Source organism: Lissotriton helveticus, chromosome 3_1, assembly GCF_964261635.1.
Source record: "Lissotriton helveticus chromosome 3_1, aLisHel1.1, whole genome shotgun sequence".
Taxonomy (NCBI): domain Eukaryota; kingdom Metazoa; phylum Chordata; class Amphibia; order Caudata; family Salamandridae; genus Lissotriton; species Lissotriton helveticus.
In genome coordinates this window covers 988552696-988567586 of record NC_136061.1, presented here as the reverse complement: position 1 = coordinate 988567586, position 14891 = coordinate 988552696, and positions in this window count along the sequence as shown.

The following is a 14891-nucleotide window of genomic DNA, read 5'->3' as shown; positions in this document are numbered from 1 at the left end:
ATCGCTATATCCTTTTGTTTCAGCGCTCCTTGATAAAGGGCTAGACAGCCCGAAATGCATTGGAGTATTTTGAAATGTGCATTATGACATAATGATCTTGAATGATGAAATCATGGTGAAAACATATGAATACTGATATGAATTGAAATATCATGAAATATAACCTTGGAACATTAAAAAAGTTTTTGAAACGCAAAGGAACTTTCTCAGGAGTCTTTTCGTTAAGAACCTGTGGTGTGCCCTCCTCAGGGATGCCCTCATATTTTGATGGTGGCACTTGTTACTTAGATTTGACGTGCATGGATGGACACGTCTCCTGTTGGAGCACCCGAATGAATTGAACTTTGTTTTGTATATTGCCTATAAACCTGTGAAAACATAAAGCAGTGCACCTCCTCACTATCGCTTACTAGTAATCCCTTTTCCTTCCTACTGAGGTGGGTGGCACGCTCAAATATTAAAATGCAGTTTGAAGAAATCACAAGATCTACTGAAGCCAAAGCGAGCACGCTAGCTTTTAGTGAAGAAGAGACAAATCGCATATATGCATTAATCAACGAGGATATAGCACAAGAAACGTCAAGCCGCACGAAAGAGCAATGTATCAGACAATTGATATACTTATCCAAACGTGAAATAAATCAAAAACTCCATGCGAGTACCCTCATAAAATATCATAAAGCATCGCGCATCCCCCGAGGACTACGGATAGCGCTAAAACCTTCTTTATGTTAGAATTCTAAATCATTTCTAGAGAAATGGAATGCAATCCTCAACAAATGTAGCCTCGACCTGATCCTACTTATTGTGGAAGAATTATCTCAAATACTCGTTGACCTAAATAAGGAAATCAAAGAAATTGAAAAAGAAATGGCTGACATGACTACATCTGATGAATGGTCAAAAACTTTAGAAGATATCAAAGTTCAGTTAGAGAACCATTCAAAAGAAATTAATGATAGAAAGATCCGAAAATTCAGGAGGGACACCCTGGATTACAAATTAGGGGAGGTTTACACATGGGCGGATGTATACGCCCAAAGGAGGAGAAACAAACCATACAGTCAACAAACTGACACATCCTCGTCTGGAAGTGACACCTCAACCGCCCACAAAAGAAAACAAGTCTCTTTGCTACATCCGTGAGATCCAATGAACCTACATCTACAGACCTAAATGATAGTCCAGCTACCTCGGTGCCTTTTTTAGATCAAAGCCCGGACATAAGAGAAGACCCAGGCGGAGTAAAAGAAAAAGAGAAAGAAAAAACCCAACCAAACACAAGGAGTACAATCGAGAAAAAAGTCACCAAGAAGAAAAACACTTACAGCCAGATTCATCATCGGCATATTTTGCGAGTCTGTAATAGCGAATAATAAGGAATCGCTATTACAGACTCGCAAAACGGGATTCATGTAGGAATCGCAATATTTATTGCGATTCCTACAGCTTCCTTATTTGCGATTAGCTAATTGCTAATCGCAAATAAGGAATAACTCTCCGTTCATTCCTATGGGCCTAAAGGCCTAAAGGCCCATAGGAATGAATGGGAAGACATATCAATGTGCGAATTGCTATTAGCGATTCGCATTTTGATTTTGCGATTTCAAGGGTGCAGGGGTGTCCAATGGACACCCTGTTGCACCCCTGAAATGACATTGGATACTGGTGTTATGCACACACATGTCCTTGGGACATGTGTGTGTGTAACATACAACTTAGAAAAATGCACTTAAGTGCATTTTTCTAAGTTTCCGCTATTTACCACGAGGTTTGACTTCGCGGTAAATAGCGGCCCAAATTTGCGAATTCGCAATTTTTAAATGTTTCATGAATTGCATTTAAGGAATCTCTAATGGAGATTCCTTAAATGCAATTCATCGCAAATATGCGATTTCGCAATTAGCGATTTTTGCATTTGGGATGATGAATTCCAAATGTAAAAATTGCGCTCGCAAAGGGCCAGATTCGCAGAATCTGGCCCTTTGCGAGCCGATTTTTCTTTCATGAATCTACCTGTTAGTTATAAACATTTCTGATACCAATTTAAGACCTTATGAAATTAAATTACTGGAGAAAGGAACATCATATATTCCTACCACTCAGACCAACCAATTGGAATTAGACGTCAGTACTTTTAAGTTTACTCGGAAACTTAGATTAAGACATTTTTTTGATAAAGTGTTGCCTCCATCTACCCACTAGAAACCAGATCAACTTATGGGCCTACGACCACCTAGCTCTTACCAAGCTCGATGCAGCCATAAATGTATTGATCTTTTTGAAAATTTAGTGAAACAAGATACCTCAAAAATCAATTTCAAAAAGAAAACTCACAAAAACATTACGCAGAAAGATCGAGATACCTTAAAAAAGATTGCCAACAACAAAAATATCAAATGTATCAAAGCATACAAAGGGGGAGCCCTGGTCATTGTGAACACTGAAATGTACAACAGAAAAATTAAGGAACACATCCTGGATGAAAAGACTTATTCTAAACTGGATGGAAATCCGACGAACTTATTCAAAGACAAACTAAATGAAATTTTAACCAAAGCCTTGGAAAAAGGAAGTATCGATGAAAAAACCAAAAGATATCTACTTCAAGAACATCCCAAAAATCCTTCCATTCACATGACACCGAAAATATACAAGGACCTTAATGACCCACCATTTAGGCCCATAGTATCCACCAGAGGATCCCTGCATGAACCGGTGGGGAAATTCCGGGATAGGTACTTGCAACCCATGGTTAAAAGCATGAAAAGCTACATAAAAGATACAACTGAATTTCTAACAAAATTATCTGAAGTATCCATCGACCCAGAGGAACAATTGCTTTTATGCACTGCTGACGTGAACTCATTGTATACCTCAATCCCCCATGGGGGGGGAATTGAGGCCATTGAAAACATAATTCTGAATAGTGACATTGAACCTTCCATGCAAGAATTTGTAATGGAATTAATGATATTCACTCTTTACCACAGTTATTTTGAACATAATCACGAATGGTACCTGCAAATATCCGGGATGTCCATGGGTAATTGCGCTGCGCCAACGTACCCTAACACCTATATGAAACAATATGAGGACAACAACATCTATGGAGTAATGAATTGGACACAAAACTTGAAATTATACGTATGATATATTGATGATTTATTCATCATCTGGAAAGATACTAAACAAAACCTCGAGCAGTCTTTGATGAAACTCAATACCATTGATGACAGAATCAAATTAACATGGGAGATTAACGATACATCTATTACCTTCTTGGACGTACTGATTACCATAACCCCCACGGGTTTTACGACTGATTTACATCGGAAAGCTACTGATCGCAATAACACACTTCATTTTTCAAGCTTTCACCAGGGTTCACTCAAAAGACATTTACCGTTTTTCACAAATGTTACGTGCCAAACGAATAACTTCCAATCAGACTCTGGCAAATTTACGAATTGAAGAAATGGATATGAGGTACATAGAAAGAGGTTACCCTATGACAATAGTTGAAGAAGCGAAAGCCCGAGTGACTTTAATCCCTAGAGATAAATTATTCGAGAGAAGCAGTAAATCTGAAGAAACCAGAATGGTGCTGGTATCAAGGTTCTCCACTGTTAGTGAAACATACAAGAAAATTATACTAAGACATTGGCCAATTTTAAGAATGGAACCCGATTTTCAAGGCATGTTTGATAAACCACCTATTTTTGCATATACCAGGCACGCGAACATTCAAGAACTGTTAAGTAAGGAACAATGCGAAGAAATGGTAACAAAAGGGACCCGAGCATGTCTGAATTGCAGCAATTGCAATAATATTATCAAAGGCAACGTGGTCACACATCCCATGAAGGGCCATGACATCAAGTTAAAGGTCAACGCAACTTGTGATTCTGCTAACTTAATCTATTTGGTGAAATGCCCATGTGGCAAAATTTACATTGGCAAAACCGAAAGACAAATAAAAGTTCGAATCAACGAACATAAATCCAACATAAGAACCAACAATGAAAAATCGAACATTGCCGCTCATTTCACGGAATATAAACATAATATTTCCCAGTTAAAATTTATGGTTCTTAGGGGCGCTAGAGGGCGCACAAGCGGAATGGCTGCTTAGGCAAGTAGCTCCCGCTCCTTGGCTAATTATCCTTTATATATCCTTTGCCACAGGGTGCCTAATTGCCAAATCTTCCCCTCATCTGCTGCAGGAAGCTGCGAACTGCACTCGACCCAAGTCTGGGGCCGCTACGTAGTCCAGAGCCGGAGTTATCGCTCTTCTAATATTCACCGGTGACTGCCCTGGAACCGGCGAGCGGAGAGAGACGGCTGCGGCGACCTCCGCGACGCCGGGGACGGCCACGAGGAGGTGGGCCGCTAGCTCGGACAGCCGCCCGGAGGCGAGACGGACGCTGCGTGGACGCCCGGGGCAGGGGCGAGGAGCTGTCCCCCCTCCACCGTTCAGGTCCTCCCCCCACTGCTGCTGATTCTCAACGCCGGTACAGCAGGTGAGCCGCCCCTTACACCCGGGGACGCGCCGAGTGGCGGACCGACCCCCGAGCGCTCAAGGTGACCCACGTCGAGCTGACACTCTCGGCGGAGAGGCGCGGACCGGGGGGCGCCCGGGCTGGGGAGCAGCTGACGCATCATTGAGCCCCGCGGCGGGAGAAGTCACTGCGCCCAGCTCTGTCTCTAGGGCGCCTGGATCCTGTGTTTAGTACCGAGTGTTCCTCTGCCCATTTGTAAACTCCTGAGGCTTCTTGGGAGCAGGGTCGTACCCCCCTGAGCTGCCTGTTCTAGATTATCCCCCGATACTGAGCTCAGTGGGTGGGCTCTGGACTGTGCATATTCGCGACGGAATCTCCTACGGCGCCTTATCCATACTGGACTTTGCCTCCCCCTCGGGCCTGGTATTCACGGTCTTCCAACTCGCTACTGCATTGCGGGGCTGCGCCTGCGGCCTGCCTCCCCCGAGGAGGGAAGCTATAGCACCACTGCCGTCTAGGCCTCACCGCCCTTCACCGCTGGGACACCTGAGGAGCACGGAGAGTGCTGGTTACCCGCGCCTTCCCGCTGGACAACTACTGATTCCTAACGGCGCCACCTTGTCCGGCGACTGCTGCATTGCACCTTAACTGTGCGGGCTGCGCACACGGACTGCTTTTGCGACCACACGCTTGATCTCTGGACCCGAAGCGCTGACACGATACGCAGCGCTCCAGAGCCGTGACCTGTTGCAACCATGGTGCGGCCTGAAAACCGCCAATCGAAGCTCAGTTTCGATGGCGCCAAGAAATGCGCGAAATCAGTACCGGCAGATCCTGGGCCCAGCGCGGCAGCCCCGAAGGCTGTCACGTCCCCCGCTAAAGAAATCGTCATGCACAGCCTGTTTCAGGAGATGAGGCAGGGGTTTGCCACTGTCGTCGAAAAGGTTGACGGCGTCACTGCCCGGTTGGACGCCTTGGTTCATAAGGGGAACCCCACGAGGAGCGCCTAACGGCCGCGGAACAACACATCTCTGACAACACAGATGCCACCTCGACTCACACAACGCAACTGGCAAGGATGGACAACCTGCTCAGGGTCATAGCGGCTAAAAACGAGGACTTGGAAGCTCGCAGCCGCCGGAACAACATACGCGTCACTAATGTGCCGGAATCCACGGATACGGGCAGGATGGAACTTTATATCGAAAAGCTGCTTAAAGGCTCGATTGGAGAAGACGCCTTTTCTCCCCAATTCATCGTAGAGAGAGCACACCGCTCCTTAGCGCCTGTGCCCAAGCCCGGGCTTCCACCGAGGCCGATTATTGCTAAACTATTGAACTATCGGGACCGCGACACTGCATTGTGGGCGGCCCGGTCCCAACAGACATTGCAGTACAATGGCGTTACTTTCTCCATATACCCGGATTTCACACCACTGGTGCAGGAAGAACGGCGCAAATTCCTCCCGGTGAAGAAGAAGCTGCGAGAAGCCCAAGTGGATTATGCGCTCCTCTACCCGGCAAAGCTGCAGATTACACACCAGGGAACGCAACGATTTTTCACCAACCCGCAGAAAGTAGAGGATTTTCTAAAATCGCTCCGGAGAGCACGCAGGGAGGACCGTGATGTTGCAGAGGAACGGGAGGACGGAAGCATATCTCCTGCATTGAACGGTCACTGACTGCTTACACCAACTGCAATGGGCGCACCTGCACTGTTTGAACTCTCTCCATCGCACAGAGCGCGGACACTGGACTGACTACGCGTGTTGTACCTGCACGGACTCAACACTCCTGTCGTAATGTAAACCAAGGACCACTCTCTTGGCCCTAGTCTCCACCGAGGGGGGTACAGACTGGAGCTACGGGCCGGGAAGTGGCTGTGCGTACTCTATGCTATACCCCTACAGGGTGTTCCCCTTAAGACTGCTGATGTTTTTGTTGTTGTTGCAGGGGTTGGGAGGGGGTGCTGGATGGGGCACAATGGCTTCTGGCATGATTGGGATGCTGGGGTGGGAGGGGGGGTGGGTTGTTCTATGAAGAGGCATTCATCGCTTGGACTATATATGCGGACTCTGTTCTGGTGTGTGCACCGATGTTGGCGGGGCGGGATAGACTCTATCTCACTGCATTGGCTGGCACTACTGCGCTTGTTGTTGATTTATCTATGGCTGCTCTGAATGCTAACACACAATTAGCTTGCTTGTCCTGGAATGTTCGGGGTTTGAATGATGCTAAGAAGTGTTGCAATGTCATTGCCTATCTTGGTAGACACCACGTCAAAGTTGCCCTGTTGCAGGAAACCCATTTGCCGCCGCAGGGTAGGACCACCTTTGCGAGCAGATGGGCTGGGGACCGCACCTTCTCCTCATATTCCACCTATGCGAGGGGGGTTGCTATCCTCATCGCCCGCGGTGTACCGTTTCAGAGATATGGAGAACTGCTTGACAAAGAGGGGCGCTTTGCGCTGCTGTGGGGTAGACTGGGTCGGGACACTTACACATTTGTCGTCACATATGCACCGAATGTCGATGCGCCTGCTTTTTTCACTACTCTGTGGGGCAAGATCATGACTACTGGGTCACGACACGTTATTTGGGGTGGGGATTTCAACCTGGCGCTGGTACCTCAGCTGGACAGGGCGGACGGAGTCTGCTCCTATAAGCCTAGAGCACGAGAGGCGCTGGTGGGAGTAATCGCGGAGGGCGGGCTGCTGGATGCCTGGAGACACATGCACCCGCATGGGAGGGAAGGTACACATTTTACCTCATACACGGGAACTTGGGCACGTTTAGACTACTTTCTGGTCACCAGAGGCATAGCCACGGAGTTGGTGGGGGTGGTGCACCTGCCGAGAACATACTCTGATCACAGTCCCGTTCTGCTTCACTTTCGTCCACCTGGGTGGGATAACCCGAGGTCACACTGGAGACTCCGCCCTGAAATTTTGTTGGACAATCTGTTTCGCACTGAACTAGGGGAAGAGATAGTGGCCTTTTTTCCCAGAAATAAGGGGTCAGTGGACTCGGTTGAACACATTTGGGAGGCATTCAAGGTAGCTGTTAGGGGATATTGCATCTCCAAGAGCCATGGGGTTCTACGCGACATCCTCCGTACGATCGACACATTGGAGAAAGAGCTGCGGGCTCTGGAACTCCGTATGGTAACTGAGACTGGACCCGAACCGCATGCTGCTTTCAGAGAGGCTTTGTCGAGGTATGAGCCAGAAGGCAAAGAACCTGGGCATTTGGTTTGATTCTGACCTCGCCTTCGGTCCTCAGATCAATCAGGTGGTTGGATCATGCTTTGGGACCCTCAAAAGTCTCAGGAAGGTATTAAAATTCTTACCTATCAGAGCCCGCCAAACTCTGGTGCATGCACTAGTCACGTCAAAGATGGATTACGGCAATCTTCTGTACTTGGGAACTTTGGAAAAGAATTTGAGCCGTCTCCAGGTTCTCCAGAATGCCGCTGCTAGACTAGTGCTTAGATTACCTAGAAGAGCGGGCTCCGCAGCGGCCCTCCGGTCTCTGCACTGGCTCCCAATTCGCAGCAGGGTGGAATTCAAAGCCCTGTGCACGTGCCACCGGATCATCAATGGGAGAGCTCCACTCCCTTTGAAAGGACTGCTGACACCCTATGAGCCGTCTCGCTCTCTGAGATCTTCCGGTTCAGGACTCCTGTCAATCCCTAAGGTGTCCAGAGCCCGGATGGGTGGAAGATCTTTTAGGCTCCTTGCAGCATCCAGATGGAACAAGTTACCTATGGCACTGCGACTAGAACCCTCAGAAACACTCTTTAGAGCCAAGCTGAAGACTGCTCTATTTTCACAGAAATCTTCTGCATTTGTCAGTTCTGGTAGGCATTAGCTCCTTAGCGCGGGGACACGCCGCTGTGCGTCACCAAGCGCTCTATAAAACCCCCTAAATAGAAATAGAAATAGGAGGGGGCTGCCAGGGAGGCTAAGTTCCGTGGTAAACACTGGCAAGCCCGGAAATATTGCGAGGGGGATCGACCTGGGAAGGTGCTCGCCACACTCACACAATCCCCACGATCACAGAATGTTATACTTGAACTCACGGACACTTACGGTGCCACAATCAGGGACTCGGATGAGATACTCAATACATTCACAGCACATTACCACTCGCTCTACACTTCTACCACAGGGTCCGACACGTCCTATGCTGCTTACCTGAAAGATGTAGCGTTGTGCTGGCTCAGTGATGGGGACAGGACGTTCCTGGCGGCACCTTTTGAACTAGACGAGGTCCGCGAGGCCATTATGTCCCTTCAGAACGGCAAAGCTCCCGGCCTTGACGGCATTCCTGCAGAGTTTTACAAAGCATACATTGATATCATGGCTCCTGTCCTCCGTGAGGTGTATTCGGAATCGCTCTGTGACGGTGCTCTTCCCTGCTCCATGCGCGAAGTAGTAATCACCTCACTCCTGAAGCCTGACAAAGATCCCAGCTCCTGCAATTCTTACCGCCCACTCTCCCTCTTAAATTGTGATGTTAAAATACTCGCCAAGATCCTTGCTACCCGACTGTCACTGCTCATGACTAGAATTGTGTTGCCTGATCAGTCTGGCTTTGTGGCTGGCCGGTCCACTTCCCACAACCTCCGTACCCTGTTCTCTCTGCTTCGCACAGTTCATCCCGATATGCCTGTTGCAGCCATTTTCCTCGACGCCTCCAAGGCTTTCGACTCAGTCGAATGGTCTTACCTATTCTCGGTCCTGGATAGCATGGGGTTCCCGAAATTGTTTACATCCTGGGTCCGCCTACTCTATACTCGCCCCACGGCGAGGGTGTTGATTAATGGTCACCTGTCGCAACCTATTGCAATTACCAGAGGGTTGCCCACTTTCTCCCCTGTTATTTGCCATAGCGGTTGAACCTCTTGCCTGTCGCCTGCGTCAACTACACCGAGACGGGGCGGTGCAATGCTTACAACGTCAAATAGATGTATCTCTATATGTGGATGACATCACGCTATATGTTAAGCACCCTGAGACGCACCTCAATCCCTTACTCAGGGAGTTTGTTGCATTCGGCGGGATGTTGGGTGTGCATATTAACTGGTCCAAGTCGCAGTTCTTCCCCTTAACGGACGCGATTGCTGACTTTCCTCTTGACTATCCACTGGAATGGTGCCAGACCGATCTTCGTTACCTGGGGATCCGTATCTCCCGGGACAGGGACGAGATATTGCGGTCCAATTATGGAGTGGCAATATCCAAGCTGACCGCCTCTGTGGATCGCTGGATCACCCTGCCGCTTTCCATGGCCGGGAGGGCATCCCTTATAAAAATGGTAATCCTCCCCCGCTTTCTTTATCTCTTCCTCAATATTCCCTATTTCCCCGGCGCTTTCTTCTTCAAGACCCTGAAGATGGAACTACGCAGACTCTTCTGGGGAGGCAAGAGCCCCCGGCTTAAATGGTCCACGCTTACCCTCCCTTATGACAAAGGAGGTTTTGATGTCCCTGATTTTGAGGCTTATTATCAGTGCGCGCAGGCGCATTTCGCCTACCACTGGATGGCTCCTACGCCTTTCATGCCATGCCATGTTACATATTGCGGTGGAAGACTGGATAGTGCATCCTCTCCCGCTCAATGGGCTGCTTCATTGCCCCGAATCGTCCATAACCACGCCGAATACTTCGGTCTCATGCACATTGGACGCGTGGCGCCGTATAGCCAAGAGCTTGTCATGTCACCTACCCTACTCACCTAGGTTGCCGCTTACCTATCACCCTAATCTCACCCTTTTGTGGGAACAAGGATTTCGCAACCTTTGTGCGAGGGTTCATATCACCTGCTGGGGTGACTTGTTCTCTAACGGTCATTTTAAATCGGCGGAACTTTTTTTTGCGACGCACAGCCATACCCCTCTTGAGCTTTTTTATTATATTCGCCTACGAGCGGGGATGAGAGACATCCTACCCGACTTCCCCGACGAACCCGAGGTCCTACCTCCGCTTCATTTCCTGTTGTGCTCACAAGATGGGGCCCATTTGGTCTCCGGCCTTTACCGTCAGCTCAGGGGCGCAGCTCCGATGCCGGAATCTAGTGCTCGGGCGCGCTGGACTACTGAACTGGCCACTGACATTGCCGATGAGCAATGGCACTATTGCTGTGCGCTCACATCTCGCATCTCCGCTAGTAGCAGATTGAAAATCATACATTATAAATTCCTACAGCGAGTGTCCTATACGTCGGTGAGGAAACGCAGATTTGGCCTGGCAGATGATGATCGCTGCGAGCGCTGCCGTGCCGCACACGCAGACTTTCTGCATTTGGCATGGGAGTGCCCCCTTGGTGACACTTCTCGGGTATACTATGCGGATCCCTAGATCTTGCCGGAAATTTGTTGATGCCGCGCTACTCTTGGCCAAGAGGCGTGTGGCATGCCGCTGGGGTCGGGGCAGGGTGCCCAAATTTAAGGAGTGGCTGACGGATTTGACCTATTGTCAAGTACAACATACTACATTCGCTGAATTATTACCCATCTCCAGTCGGCCCCGCGACATCTGGGATCCACTAGTGTGCTATCTGCTCGCACGTTCCGATGACGCGGATCCGCCTGAAGAACACCCTGTCACAGAGTAGTGTCCTGGTTTTGAACTCTGGCCTCGACCATTGTTTCCACTCACGCATCCACTTCTCATTTCGGACAGTCCTCACCGGGACCTACTACCCTCAGGCTGCGACGACTCGTCCTGCTTCTCGGGCCCCACACGGTACCCGACATCGACGACCTCCCTCCTTGTTTTTGCCTTTCTCTCCCCCTCTGTCATTCCTAGATACCCTACGCCACATTCGACACATACTTTCACTTTTTCTATTACTCAACACTTAATGTCACCACACACGTCGTTACTTATAGCACTGATGGCTGGTTGTTGGGATAGATGAGTGCGGCTACTGTGACATGCCTATACCTGCCTGCCCAGGCTGCCACACCGGTTTGATACTTATTTTTTTTTTCTGCCGAGCGGACGTGAATCGCCTCCTAGGTTCTATACTGTTGGGGTTTTCTGTTAACTGTTCTACTGCTGCTCATCCTTCATTGCCCCACAACACCGGATGTGTCACCACCCTCACTCACAGTTGTGATGCGCCACCGGGCCCCAGGGATGACGGTCAAGAGGCTGTGTTATGGTTACCTCACAATGCTGCCGGCCTCCGGGTTGTGGGCGCAAAGAGCTGTGTAATATGCTTCATCTTGTACAATAAAGCAGTTTTGAACTCCAAAAAAAAAAAAAAGTATGGTTCTTGAAATCATCAAAAAACGAGAAGGCACAGACAATAATAAATATTTGTTACAACGCGAGATTGCTTGGATATATAAATTGCAATCTATGAAGCCGTTTGGGCTTAATGATCGAATGGAATTTAGGGGCTCATTAGGATGGGAGGATTAGGAGGAAGCCACCGCCGGCCCGGCGGATGCGGAAAATCCTCTGCGGACCCACCAAAGACCCACCGCCAAATTAGGATGGCTGGTGGGTCCTGGTTTCAGTCCGCCGCTTTTCCGCCGCGGTTGGCTTACAACTGCGGCGGAAAAGCTCTAACATGGCTGGCGGTGTCTATCAGACACCGCCAGCCATATTAGGATGGTGTAAAATGTATGCGTTTCCGCGGCTGCTTTTCCGCCGTGGAAAAGCATACGGACTTTCACTTCAGGGGCCCGTTGCGGGCCCCCTGGGTGAAGGGGGGGTGGGGGTGCACATGGGGGGTACCTATGGTACCCCCCTGCATATGCGTGAACAAAGCAGCAGGCACCGCGCGGTGCCTGCCGCTTTGTGCATGCAAATGCGGTGCATGCATTTTTAACATTGCGGCGGGTGCAGCTTGAAGCTGCACCCGCCGCAATGTTAAAGATAGAGGATGTGACCGCCACCCTGGCGGTCACATCCTAATTGCACTGGAGGGACCGCCGCGGCCCCTGCGGACGGTCCCTCCTCCTCCTCTAGGGTGGCGGACGGACGCAAGACCGTCCGCCATCCTAATGAGCCCCTTGGTTGTTTCATTTAGCCACCTTTTAGGTGGTTTCCTGATGCTGTACCTCTTTATCGTGTGGTTCATAATGCAATTCGTATACATTTATCTATGTTTACTTGTTCTTCTATGTTGATTCACTGACACATTTAATCATGGCTGCTACACTGATTTGCACCACATATAGTCCTATTTTTATGTTTACCTGTTATGCACTATTCACGTGATCTGAGTAGGCGGCACCACATGTATGCTTTACCTTTTATCCGGCAACTAACACACACGGCACTTTGTAAACACCCTACGCCATCGGCGAAGACGCTCGATAGTACGTGCACACTTCAAACCTCAAGTAAGTTTTCAGTCTTGGTAGTAACTAACGCTCTGTACGTGACACCGTCACTGGTAAACTTCCGTGCACGATCGTTTTAGGCGACGCCACTCGCTTGTATAATGCTTGGGACTGGACCATTTTTAACCGATGAATTTAGACACTCAGTAAAGGAGCGCACCGGTTTTGACGCCGTTAAGCATGATTACCTCAACACGTTTTGTTCATTGATTCACATGCTTTGGCATTGCATACAACTACCGTAGTGTCTCCCAATTCTGTGCACTTTCCTATAGGTTATTGAGCACCATTTTCTACACTTACCCAGAGCTCGTTAAGCACGATATCGTAGAGTCTGATTTCCCACCTTATTGATTAGGCACCCATCACTTAGGTAAATGTTATACGTTTACAAAAGATATTTATGTTAGCAATATGAATGTTGATCGCTATATCCTTTTGTTTCAGCGCTCCTTGATAAAGGGCTTGACAGCCCGAAATGCATTGGAGTATTTTGGAATGTGCATTATGACATAATGATCTTGAATGATGAAATCATGGTGAAAACATATGAATACTGATATGAATTGAAATATCATGAAATATAACCTTGGAACATTAAAAAAGTTTTTGAAATGCAAAGGAACTTTCTCAGGAGTCTTTTCGTTAAGAACCCGTGGTGTGCCCTCCTCAGGGATGCTCTCATATTTTGATGGTGGCACTTGTTAAAAACACATATATGCAATCAGTTACTTAGAGAGTGAGTTCAACGGAACTCACTTGTGGTTGAGGTCTTGTGAGTCCCTAGGCCAGATCACAACAGCTAGCAAAATTTTACCTGGCTCAGGGGAGCAGGGTGCAGAGGTCTACTTTAGCTGTCAAACGGAGCTGTCAATCAGGCTTGTGGTCTTTAAATGACTACTTTAGCAAAATGGTACTTGCGGGTCGAGTTGAGCATAATCCTTTGGAACTTACACAAGGAGCTGGCCATGGACCAGGAGTCTCCAGGCAGATCAACTCTACCTGGCTTGACAGACTTGGGTGCAGAGGTGCTCTTGGCTATCCGTGGGGCTGAACTGATCTGATGCCACTGATGATAGCAGGCGTGCCAAGAGGTGGTGAAAACAAATGCAGGATCTTTACGATAAAACCACAGGGGTGGTTGGTCATTCGTGCAAATGGATCTCTCCTCTTGCAGCATTAAATAAAGCAGGTAATAGTCAGGCTGCCACCAACAGACCTTGGTACCTGCAAGCACTGCAGTTAAGGAGATCTTCTTTCAGAGCACCGTGAAAATGGCATATAAAGGGTTGGGACTACAGTTCACAGAAGCCACCTGCCTAGTGACTATGAGAGGCCAGGCAGGACGAATTGGTGTACAGTACTTCAAGTTCTTGGATTTCTCTAGCCCAAGGGAGTTCTTGTGAAGTCTGGAGTTTGTAGAGAGGTTCACCTTCCTTTTGAAATAATTCTCTTACCGTGGTTAAGTCACAATCCAGCGGGTGCAGGGTGGCCTCCACAGGTGCAAAGCTTAGCGCCTCTCTTTATGGAGTCCTGCCTTGTCATGGAAACAGGTCTCTTCTTACAGCACGTGGAATCTACGGTTCTGATGTCAGGGATGCCCCCTAAATTCTGGATTAAGGGGGTGTTAGTGGATATGAGGACTAGTAGCCAATGGGTATCTAGTTGTACAGCTAATCCTAACCTTTAGTGACTACATCATGTGGGTGTATGTCACTAGAACTATTCAGAAACCTGCTTTTTACAATAAATTCAAGATTGCTAAAACCATCCTTGACTGTACATCTCTGCTGCCACACTCTAGAGATGTGATCAGCATTGTGGAGGTGTATGCTTCCTGAATAGCTAATTTTCCCACATGCCAGCAAAAGTCAGTGCCTTGGGACAGGAGGAGGCTTTATCCTCAAGTGGGGGAAATGTTCCTTTGTCCACCAGCGCCGGCGAAACCTTCGAGGCTCACTACCGTGATGGCCCATTCACTAGCCATCCTGTGTGGGTAAATGTGCCACCTCATGCACACACAGGTCTTT